The 12075-nt window shown below is 47.7% G+C and overlaps 1 long non-coding RNA gene across 9 annotated transcripts in view; it reads left to right on the top strand.

The window, feature by feature from the left end:
* LOC118146732 (uncharacterized) overlaps window positions 1–12075 on the top strand; it is a 122271-nt gene that overhangs the window by 52051 nt on the left and 58145 nt on the right. For 8 of the 9 annotated variants that reach the window (XR_013525458.1, XR_013525462.1, XR_013525460.1 and 5 more), the window contains exons 1-4: window positions 364–905; window positions 1013–1139; window positions 4121–4337; window positions 7167–7315. This is a non-coding gene — a long non-coding RNA (uncharacterized LOC118146732). Of the gene's footprint in view, window positions 1–363; window positions 906–1012; window positions 1140–4120; window positions 4338–7166; window positions 7316–12075 lie in introns of those variants that run through there. The other variant, XR_013525459.1, reaches the window with a different exon arrangement.

Below are 12075 nucleotides of genomic sequence, written 5' to 3' on the forward strand. Positions count from 1 at the left end.
TCATCAGAGGCACAGAGCTGAGGGGCTCTGCTAAGGTCACACAGCCAGTGCCCTCTCTGCTGTTTCACTTGAGTGGTTTGCAGCAGCAGCCTCAGAGTCCTTCTCATTCCCCAAGGCTGTTCCTAGAGTGTGCTTCCAGCTGTTTTGTCCTGACACACCCATGAATCTGAGATGCTGCCTCTTAGAGGAGCACAGCTGGCTGGGGAGTCCTCCCACTCTGAGCCTCTCACCCTCAGCTCCATCCTGACCTCCACACCCCACAGAGCTCAGGGTGACCCCAGCAGCTTTGTCTGGACTGAGGTGGCTCCACCCATTCCCTATTGTGACCTGAGCAGTCAGGCTGGGCTGTGAGCTAGCAGGCATGGAGAGTTAAGCCCTGGCCAGCCCTCCATCACACCGGAAGCCTCTCCATGGTTGATGGAGGACCAGGGCTGATGAAAGGATGGAAGGATGGAAGGGCAGCTCTCCTGCTGTGGGTCACTCAGCTGCCGCCCTGGGCCCACAGGCATTGCATCCTGTTTTGTCTGTTACATTTCTTTTTGTGGTTGATGTATGAACTCAGGTTAATTCTAACCAGCTCAGACTTTAACTCCAAAATACAAAAGTAGAATATCTTTTTCTATTTTTATTAGTTTTTATTTTTGAGGCAGGGGCTTGTTCTGTCACCCAGGATTCAAGTGCAGCGATGTGATCATAGCTTACTGCAGCCTCGACCTCCTGGGCTCAAGCCATCCTCCTATGTCAGCCTCCTGCGTAGCTGGGAGCATAGGCATGCACCACTACACCTGGCTAATTTTTTGTGTTTATTGTAGAGACAGGGTCTCGCTGTGTTACACAGGCTGGTCTTGAACTCCTGGGCTCAAGTGATCTGCCCACCTCAGACTTCCAAAGTGCTGGGATTATAGGTGTGAGCCACTGCGCCTGGCCTTTTCCTGTCTTTCTTGAGAACGATTATCCCTCTTCACCTACAGGGCTGGGTATTCACGATTTATGTTCTCGATTTCCCTATCAGGTCATTCTTCCGTTTGAGGAGAGAAAAGAGGAAGTGGAGCTGGAACCAGAGCCTGGAACAGCACCATGTGGGAATGCTGTTGCTTTCTTTCTGAAGAGGGCCTGAGTCCGGGATTGAACTCCATCAGGTTGGAAACTCTCCTATTCTGGAAAGGCATCCATGATTTTCAGCAGGCTCCCCTTTTTGTGATAATCTCACTAGAGCTCCAAGTCTCCTTTCTATTCCTGAGCCAAGATGTATTTTTCTATACACAGCGCTAACATCATCCACAAAATCTCCGTGGCCCCACGTTATACCCCTGCCAGTTAAGCAGCCGTGTCAGGGCAAAAGAAAGTTACCACATTGCCATACTGCCCCCAATGGCCTGCTCCCTGGAGGACGGGGCTGTGAAGGGGATGCTCCCTGTCCCTCCCATAGTGTCCCAGGTCACCAGCCCTTGACTCCCTGAGCTGTGAGGGCAGCTGCAGCTTCATAGAAATTCTTCACTTTGTTTTGCTGAATGGCCCTGAATGCCCCAGAACCCGGGATCCACGTGTGGATTTCCAGCACTAACTAAACATGAAAATGAAGAATGTCTGTGAATCAGAAGGCACAGGTACGAGAATAGGAAAAGATATTTGCAACACCTATAACTGAAAACCCCATCGATCTGAGAACATACTCAACACATCACACATCAATGAGAAAAAGGAGGCCGGGCGCGGTGGCTCACGCCTATAATCCCAGCACTTTGGGAGGCCGAGGTGGGTGGATCACGAAGTCAATAGATCAAGACCATTCTAGTCAACAAGGTGAAACCCCGTCTCTACTAAAAATACAAAAAATTAGCTGGGCATGGTGGTGCGTGCTGTAATCCCAGCTACTCAGGAGGCTGAGGCAGGAGAATTGCTTGAACCCAGGAGGCGGAGGTTGCAGTGAGCCAAGATTGTGCCATTGCACTCCAGTCTGGGTAATAACAGCAAAACACTGTCTCAAAAAAAAAAAAAAGAAAGAAAGAAAGAAAGAAAGAAAGAAAGAAAGAAAAAGTAGAGACAACCAAGAAATGAGCACAAGGGGTGAACAAACACCTCCAACAAAGAGGACCTTCAGTGGCCAATAAAAATGTAAAAATGTGCTAGACTTGTTAATGATCTAGAAAATGCAAATTAAGACCACAGTGAGATAATTCTATAACCTTCCAGAAAAGACAACATTACAAATATTGATACATTGAGCATTGGCAGCATGTGAGCAAACAGGAACTTTCAAACTCTGCTATTAAGAGGGCAAATAATTGGAAACCATGTTGGCGGCATCTACTACTCATAATTATCTATCCGCATGAGTTTCCCATGGCTGCTATAACAGCTGCCACAAACTTAGTGACATAAAGAGACATGAATTTATTACTCTACAGTTGCAGTCAGAAGTCCAAAACACCTCTCACTGGGCTCAAATCAAAGTGCTGGCAGGAGGCAGTAAGGGGACATTCCATTTTCTTGTCTCTTCCAGATTTCAGAGATGTTCCACATTCCTTGGTCCATGCTCCCTTCCTCCATCTTCAAAGTCAGCATCAGGCCATCTTCTCACGCCGACCTCTTCCTGGTTCTCTTTTCTGCCTCCATTTCCACATATAAGGAATCGTTGTGATCACACTGATCCTGTTTAGATAATCCAGATACCCTCCCCATCTCAAAATCAACAGATGAGAAATCTTAATTTCATCTGCAAACTTAATTTTCCTTTGCCATGTAAACTAACATATTCGTAGGTTCTGGAAATTAGAATGTGACCATCTTTGGGGCAGGGAACATTCTGTCTACCACATAGAGTTTCTATGCAAGAGAAACTCTAACACATGTAAACATATACATGTTTATAACATATATAAGGCAACATGTGCAAGAAAGTCTATAGCAGGGCTATTCAGAGTAGCAAGACCTAAGCAAAAAGAAATGCCTAATAATTGAGCAATAGATGGCCAAAATGATGTCTATTCATATAATAACACAGACTCAGCCATATGAAACAATATGGATGAATTTCAGCAATGGAAGATTAATTATAATTAAAATGAAAGATTACATACAGGATGACACCTATCTTATAATATTAAAAACATCTAAATTAGACTCCTTTCTAGAGATATTTATATTCCTAGAAATATATGTATATTATATATAATTACTATAAATAGATATCTATAGATATATGTATCTATATGCCTGTGATACCTATAGTAATTAAATCACATAAAAGGATAGCAAGGGCAAACAAGTCCTGAATATAAGACTCAGGATGATGTTTATTATGGGATAAAGATTGAGGATGGTTGTTGGTGGTGATAATATAGCTAGGTATCACAATTCAGCTATTGTTTAGTTAATTGGTTCATGGTTGCCTATTGAATTATTATACATAAGGCTGGGGGTACAGTGGCTCATGCCTGTAATCCCAGAACTTTCGAAGGCCCAGGCAGGCAGGCCTTGAGCCCAGGAGTTTCAAACTAGCCTGGGCAACATGGTGAAAATTCATCTCTACAAAAAATACAGAAATTAGCCAGGCATGGTGGTGTGTGCCTGAAGTCCCAGCTACTCAGGAGGCCGAGGTGGGAGGACCACTTCAGCCGGGGAAGCAGAGGTTGCAATGAGCTGAGACTGAGCCACAGCACTCCAGCCTGGGAGAAGAGTGGGACCCTGTCTCAAAAAAATTACAATAAAATAAAAAATACCGTTTCCTTTTAAAACCATGTATGAACCAGTGACAAACGTTTATGAACAAAAGATGAGGATTAGTATCATTCTGTGCACCTGCATGCCAATACAAGACGGTCTCTGCTTTTGAGAATGTGATCATTTAATGAGGAGATAGTCATATAAACAAGTATTTTCTTTTCACTGTGATGAGTGCTTTACAGATGTGTGGTTTCAGGTGCTTGGACAGCACAGAGGACACACCAGTTGCTTGATGTGATCCAGGAGGGATTCAAAGATGTAAAGGCTACACAGTCTCCTGGGTGGCAAGGGATGTGTCTAAGGCAGAGAACCAGAACTGCAAGGGCATGGAGGCAAAGAAGGGTCCTGTGTTTCCAAATCTGAAAAATAACCATGAATTGTATCCTTTTGCTAGGGCTGCCATAACAAAATAGCACAGGTGAGAAGGCTTCAACTACAGAAATTTACATTCTCACAGTGCTGGAGATTGAAGGTGTGAGATCAAGGTGTCAGCAGCGCTGCTTTCTGCCCGGGCTTCCCGACTCGGCTTGCAGATGGCCACCTTCTCTGCATTCTCACCTGGTTTTGTGATGTGTACTTGCATTCCTGGCGTTTCTCTGTTTGTCCAACAGGTATCTGTTGTATCTAAGTGTTGTTATAATGTTGGGATAAGCCTGTGTGCCTAAAAGAAGAAGCTTACATGTGGGTTGGTGAGGGCAGTGTGCAGGTCTCAGCTCTACATAGAGTTTTTGTTCCTTAGAAAATGTATTTTTTCTCTGGTTTTGTGTCAGTCCCTTGTCTGGAACTCCCTGGGGTGCTACCTGCCTCTCTGCTTTTCTCACTGAAGCATGAAGCTAGTGCTGCCCATTCTGCTGCAGGAAAGGACTCTGCCACCCCTTCCGTTCCAGAGGATGCTTGTACATCTGCCTCCAGCCAAGTTTAAAATATGAGCATCAGAATGTTCTTCTGATGGGTTCCTCTTGACCTCTTCCAAGCTAACCTAGAAAGAACGACATATTTGAGGCTAAAACACCCTTTCTACCTGAACGCTGGCCTTGGCTTCTGACTTTTCCAAGGGGAGCAAAAGCATCTGCTGAGGAAGATTCCAATGTGCAGGTTGAGATCTCCTTGACTGATATTTTAAAAATCTGAGTTGTTAGGGTGGGTTGATCACAAAGACAATCGAAGGACAAGCCTTATTGCACAGGGTCAAGGTCATGATCCTGATCAATGACAGAGAAGAAAGGAGGCAGAGCCCTGACCCCCGCATGCCCCATGCTCTGTATACTTGAATGAGCCATGGACATAACTGAGGCCAATGCAGGAACTACTGTCCCTCATGTGAATCATTGCCCGTGTCCCCAACACACACGATGAGAAAGACACTTGGTCTTGAGACCACAAACAGTGTAATCACTGGTGTCACTGAAGCAGGACAGATGCTAGGACAGTAGAAGCAGAGGGTGCCCGTGCCTGGCTGCAACTCATTCAGCAGGGATTAGTGCCTCACCTGACACACTGTCATCCCGGAGCAGAGATGGGTTTGATTTAGTTTCATTTTTATCATTGACATTTCAAAGACATTCTGCAATTTGGATCTGTATTTCCACTGTGATCCAATGGTGGTTTAATAGGATCCTTGTAAATTCACAGATTATTTTCAAGGTGTTTTATTTTATTATTGTATGGTTATTGATTTCTAGCTTTATCCTACTCTGGTTGGAGAATGCTGTGGATGTTAGTTCTGATATTTTTAATTTAGTGAGGTTTTTATTGTGGCACAAGATATGTTCATCTCATAATTGATATGGTTTGGCTGTGTCCCCACCCAAATCTCATCTTGAATTGTAGTTTCCATAATCTTCCCTATGTATCATGGGAGGGACCTGGTGGGAGGTAGCTGATCATGGGGGAGGTTCCCCCCATGCTGTTCTCCTAAGAGTGAGTGAGTTCTCATGAAACTCACTCACTGGTTTTATAAGGAGCTTTTTTCCCACTCCACTCTGCACTTCTCTCTCCTGCTGCCCTGTAAAGACGGATGTGTTTGCTTTCCCTTCTGCCATGATTTAAGTTTCCCGAGGCCTCCCCAGGAATGTGGAACTGTGAGTCAAGTAAGCCTCTTTCAGTTATAAATGACCCAGTTTTGGGCAGCTCTTTATAGCAGCATGAGACTAGACTAAAACAATAAAGTTCAATGTGCACTTGAAAAGAAGGCAGATTTTTCATTATTGGATTTTACAGCTTCAATATATACTTATGTGTTCTAGCTTACTGATAATGCTGGTTTTCTACATCCTTATTCATTTTTTTGGTCCATTTGATTTCCGTAGGTATGGGAGAGATGTTTTAAAATAGCCAAAAATATTAATAACATATCTTCATTGCATATTATAGCAGTAAACATGAACTCTCCTTTGTTCTTTTAATGGCTTCTCAATTATGTTAAGATGTTGAATAGCAATATATCATAACACGTTTCTTTTGCATTTGCCTTGCATGTCTTTTTTCTCAATGAGAAAGTTTGTTCTATTTTTTATTTACTAGTCTTAGGGTGGTCCAGAGAAACAGGCCCAGTAGGAGGATAGATGTTGATATAGATATAGAAGAGAGATTTATCAGAGGAATAGGTGCCAAGAAGTCTCACAATCCACCATGTGCGAGGTGGGGAACCAGGAAAGCCAGTGGTATAGTTCGATCCAAGTCCACAGGCCTAAGAAACTTGAGGGCAAGGGAAGACAGGCAGGCAATAATAGTGTAAGTCCTAATCTGAAGGCCTGAGAACCAGGACTAGTGATGTCTGAGGATGGAAGTCCCAGTTCAAACAGGAAGCAAACTTGTCTTTCCTCAATCTTTTTGTTCTATCTGTGCCCCCAACAGACTGGATGATGCCCACCTACATTGGTGAGGGCTGGTCTTTCCTCACTCTACAGATTCAAATGCTCATCTCCTTTGGAAACCACCTTCTCGGACATGCCCCAAAACTGTTTTAACAGCTATCTGGGCATCCCTTAGCCCAATCAAATGGAGGCATAAAATTAACGATCACAATACAGTAGTCCATATTTCCTCTGAGTGTTTTCATCATTGTCCTATAGCTATGCAGTCAAAATATAACACTATAATCTATTTACTTCTTCGCTCTATCACGTGGTCTTAGTTGTACTGCAAGTATATTATATGCCCAGTGTCCGTCTTTATATAATAGCTCTCAAATCATTTGGCAGGCTCGTTTATTCTGTAATAGATTCCTTAGAAAAGGTTTGTGGCAACAAAAATTTCTGAGCTCTAGTATGTTCATAAAGTTGAATGTGGCCTTTACAATTTGAGGTCAGTTTGGCTGGAGGTAAAATACTTGGCATAAATTTTCTTTCTGGAAATATTAAGTATAGGATTCTGTTTTCTTCTAGCCTAAAGCACCTCTGTTAAAATGTCTGAGTTTAAACTAATTTTCTTTTTCTTAGGAATGATATGACCTTTTCGCCTGGATGTTCAAGGGATTTTTTTCTTTTTCTTTAAGCCAAGTAGTTCTGTTGAAACAGTGGCTCTCAAAGTGTAATCAATTAACAACACATGGGATTTCAAAAGCTGGAAGAAGCTTATCAATTTCCAGGTATGGAAATATCTCTGTATTTGTGGGAGTGTGTGTATGCTATGAAAATATATACATGCATATATTCACATATAAATATATACACACATATCTACACATATATTTATAGTATACTAATTAAATCTTAATGATCCATGAAAAGAGAATGGGAGGCCGAGTGTAGTGGCTCACACTTGTAATCCCAGCACAGCGGGAGGTTGAAAGGGGAGGATCACTTGAGCCCAGGAGTTTGAAACTGGCCTGGGAAACATAGTGAGACCCCTTCTCTACAACAAATATAAAAATTAGATGGGCATGGCAACTTGTACCTAGGGTCCCAGCTACTCAGGAGGCTGAGATGGGAGCATGACTTAAGCTAAGAAGGCAGAGGTTGCAGTGAGCCAAGGTCACACCATTGCACTTCGGCCTGAATGACAAAGTAGTAACTTGCCTCAAAAAAAAAAAAAAGAAAAAGAAAAAATTGGTATCCCAGAAAACTTTAAAATATCTATATATTCACAAATGCATATAATCATAGTATATTAATCAAAAAGTAAATCCTTAATACTTCATGGCAAGCAAACGACAGGCCATGGATGATGCCTCATGCTTGTAATCTCAACGCGTTGAGAGGCCCAGGCAAGAGGAGTGCTTGTGTCCAAAAGTTTAAGACCAGCCTAAGCAACAGAGTGAGAACCAACCTCTCAAACAAAATCAGAAATTAGTCAGGGATGGTGGCAGATGCCTGTGGTCTACGCTACTCAAGATGCTGACTTGGGAAAATCAGTGGAGGCCAAAAGGCCATGGCTGCAGTGGAGCCATGATCACATAATGACATTCCAGCCTGGGTGACAGAGCAAGACCCTAAGGGAAAAAAAATTAACTGTATAAAATATAAAAAAAGAAGACATGAAATGAGAAGCTACCATGTCCAGGGCAGAGACAAACAGCCCAAGCAGAGGCCCATTCCCCGCCGAACCCCAGAACACAAGAAAAACCATGAGACACTAAATAAAAGAGACATCACTGTAAAAAGACACAGGCGGAATTTACTAAAAATCTGTCAAAACTACACTCTCCAGGTTAAAAGTAGAGACAGGTGTTCAGCCAAGGCACACTGCTAAAAAGTGGGCAAATGAGAGTCCAGGGAAGCTTTGGGCTTTTTGATGCCATTGATGATCAAAGACCTATAGAGCTGGATCCAGAAGAGGCCACTGTGAGGCCAGCGCAGGGCAGAAAAAAACACTGAGGCAGGAGATGAGGCTGGAGTGTCCACTAAGAGGCAGAAGAGAAGCCTGCAGAGGCCATGGTGAGGCACAAGCTGGTGTAAGAAAGGCCACTGTGAAGAAAAAGCTGAATCTTGAGAGGCAGATGTGACACAGAGGATGGGGCTGAAGAGCCCACTGTGAGGCAAATGAAAGGCCTGCCAAAATGCCTGAAAAACAGGTAGTAACAAGGCCAGAAAAGGCCCATATAGGGAACAGCTGTGCTGAAGAGGCTGTGGTCAGGCAGGAGCTGGGTCTGTCCGGGCTGTCGGTAGGCTGAAGGAAGGCCTTGAAAGCCTGACTTGAAAAAAACTGAAGTCTACAGAGGCTGCTGGGAACTGGGCAGCAGCTGGGACAAATGTGGTTGTTGCAAAGCAGGAGTTGAGTCTGTAGACCCAGCGAGGAAGCAGAGCTGGGCCTGGGAAGCTGTCATGAGGGAGGCAGAGGCCGAGCCTGGAGAGGCCGGATGGGAGGCAAGAGCTGGGCTGAAGGAGGCCACTGCGAGGCAGGAGCTGGCCCTGGAGGGGCCCACGTCAGAAAGTTTTGCACCCAGAGAGGCCTCTGGGGGCCCACGTCAGAAAGTTTTGCACCCAGAGAGGCCTCTGGGAGGGCAGGCGCTGGGCCTGGAGAGGCCGATTTCAGGGCCGTTTAGGCCTGCCAGGGCCACTGGGAGGAGGCCAGAGCCAGGCCAAGAGAAACTGACTTGAGGAAGTTTTGGGCCTGGAGATGTTGTTGGAGGGCAGGAGCTGAGCCTGGAGAGGCCACTGTGAGGCATGAGCTGGGTGGGCCTGAGAGCTTGACTTGAGGACTTTTCAGGCCTACAAATTCCACCACGAACTGGGTGGGAGCTGACTGAGTCCACAGAGGTTGTTGTGAGGCGAGGCAGGAAGTGGGCCTATAGGTGCAGCTGGGAGGAAGAGCTGGGCCGGGAGAGGAAGACAAGAGGCAGCACCTGTGCCTGGAGAGGCCACGAGAGGCATGAGCTGAGCCTGGATGGGCCGCCAAAAGGCTTCCAAGAACTGGGCCTGGAAGGCCGCTGTGAGGAATGAGTTGGGCCTGCAGAGGCCACTGGGAGGCAGGAGCTGGGCCTGCAGAGGCTGCCAAGAGGCAGGAGCCTCCCTTCACCTGCGGAGACTGCAGAGAGGCATGACATGCACCTAAAGAGGCCATCAGAAAGGTAGGAGCTGGGTTTGTGCATGCTGCCACCAGGTATGCAGGCAGGTAGAGATGGCCTGGGGAGGCCAACGTTGAGGGCAAGAGCTGGGCCTGGAGAGGCTGTTGTCAGGCAGGAGCTGGATTTGTTCGGGCTGCCAGGAGGCCTAAGGCGGACCTAAAAGGCCCAACTTGAGGAAGGCTGTGGCCTACAGAGGCTGCCGGGAGCCGGGCAGGAGCTGGGCCAAATGTGGTTGTTGTGAGACAGGAGTTGGGACTGTAGACACAGCTGGGAGTAAGAGCTGTGCCTGGAGAGGCTGACTTGGAAATGTTCTGGGCCTGGAGAGGATGCCCAAAAGCCAACGCTGGGCCGGGAGAGGCTGCCAGGAGTCACCAGCTTGGCCTAAAGAGGCACCAGCTGGGCCTGAGAGAGGCCTTGATGAGGCCAAGAGCTGGGCCTGGAGGGTCCACTGAGAGGCAGAGGCTGGGCCTGGAGGGTCCTACTACAGGCAGGAGCCAGGCCTGGAGAGGCCCACGAGAGGAAGCTTTGGGCCTGGAGAGGCCACTGGGAAGCAGGAGCTGGCCCGGGAGAGTCCGTCAGAGGCATAAGCTGAGCCTAGATGGCTGGGCCAGTGTGAGGGAGGACCTGGGCCTACACTGGAGGCCAGAGCTGGGCCTGGAGAGGCTGCCAGAGGCATGAGGTGGGCCTCAATGGGCCACTGTGAGGGAGGACCTGGGCCTGTGGATGCAGCCGGGAGGCAGGCAGGAACTTGGTTTGGGGAAGCTGCCGCCAGGCAACTGGTCCTGGGGAGGCTGCAGGGAGGCCAGAGCTGGGCCTGGAGCGGCCACTGTCAGGCAGGAGCTGGGCCTGTCGAGGCCACCAGGAAGCAAAAGGTAGGAAAAGCTTTTGCTTATCCTACTGGAAAGTTCCACTTGAGGAAGCTTCAGGCCTACAAAGGCAAGGTCACCAGCTGCTGGCCAGTAGCTGAAACAAAAAAGACTGTTGTGAGGCAGGACTTGGGCCAGGAGGAAGAGCTGGGCCTGGAGAGGCCGCCATGGGGCTATGAGCTGGGTGGGCCTGGAGACCTTGACTTGAGGATTTTTTGGGCCTACAAAGGCCCCCAGGAGCTAGGCAGGAGTTGAGTCGACAGAGTTTTTTGTGAGGCAAGAGGTGGGCCTGTCGATGTAGCCAGAAGGTAGAGCTGGGCCCAGACTGGACGCCAGGAGACAGCATCTGGGCTGAAGAGGCCACAAGAGGCGTGAGCTGTGTCCAGAGAGGCTTCCAAAAGGCTTTGAGAAGTAATGGATGGGTTCTACAGAGGGTTTTCTCAAGCTAAAGCTAGGCCTTTACATTCCACTGGGAGACAGACGTTGGGCCTGGAGAGGTGAACTTAAGGATGGTTTGGGCCTATAGTGGTTGATGGCAAATGGGTAGGAGCTGGGCCAAGAGAGGTTTTTACGAGACACCAGGTGTGCTCTATAGTCAGCTAAGATGTACAGTTGGGCCTGGAGAAGCCGTCATGTGGCAGAGGCCGAGTTTCTAAAGGCCAGTGGGAGGCAGGATCTGGGCCAGAAGAGGTGAACTTGAGAGGGATTTGGGTGTTCAGAGGCCACCAGGAGGCAGTAGGTGGGCCTAGAGAGGCTGACTTGAGGAAGTTTTTTGGCCTGAGGTGCCATTCTGGGACAAAAGCTGCATCTGGAGATGTTACTGTGAGGGATAATCTTTGGGTAGAGAGGCCAGTGTGAGGCAGGACCTGGGCCTACCCAGGCTGCTGGGGACAGGCAGCAACCTGGCCAGGGAAAGTTGCCTTAAGGCAAAAGCTGGGTCTGAAAAAACTCCTGTGAGGCAAGAGCTTGGCTTAAACAGGCCACTGGGTGGCAGGAACTGGGCATGTAGAGGCTGCTGAAAGGCAGTAGCTTGGCTTGGTGGGGCCATGGTGAGGCAGATGCTGGGCATGAAGAGTCTGCTGTGGTAGAGGCAGACGGGAGCCAGGAGAGGCTGCCAGCATGCAGTGGCTTTGCCTGGGGAGGCTGCCAAGAGGCATAAGCTGGGCCTAAAGAGCCTAGTGTGAGGCAAGTGCTCAGCCTGGAGTGGCCAACTTCAGGAAGATTCCAGCCTGGAGAGCATGTCAGGGGCAGGAGCTGGGCCTGTTAAGGCTGCTGAAAGGCAGGAGCTTGGACTGTTGGCACTGCAATAAGGCAGTTGTTGGGCCTGGAGAATCTGCTGTGAGGCAGAGTTTGGGCCTGTAGAGGCCAATGGGAGGCAGGATTTGGACCTGGAATGGCCGATTTGAGAAAGTTGTCTGGTGAGGCTGAGATGCAGGAACTGGGCCCCAGGAGGCCACAGAGAGGCATGAGTTGTGC

Source organism: Callithrix jacchus, chromosome 13 (assembly GCF_049354715.1).
Source record: "Callithrix jacchus isolate 240 chromosome 13, calJac240_pri, whole genome shotgun sequence".
NCBI classification, from domain to species: Eukaryota; Metazoa; Chordata; class Mammalia; order Primates; family Cebidae; genus Callithrix; species Callithrix jacchus.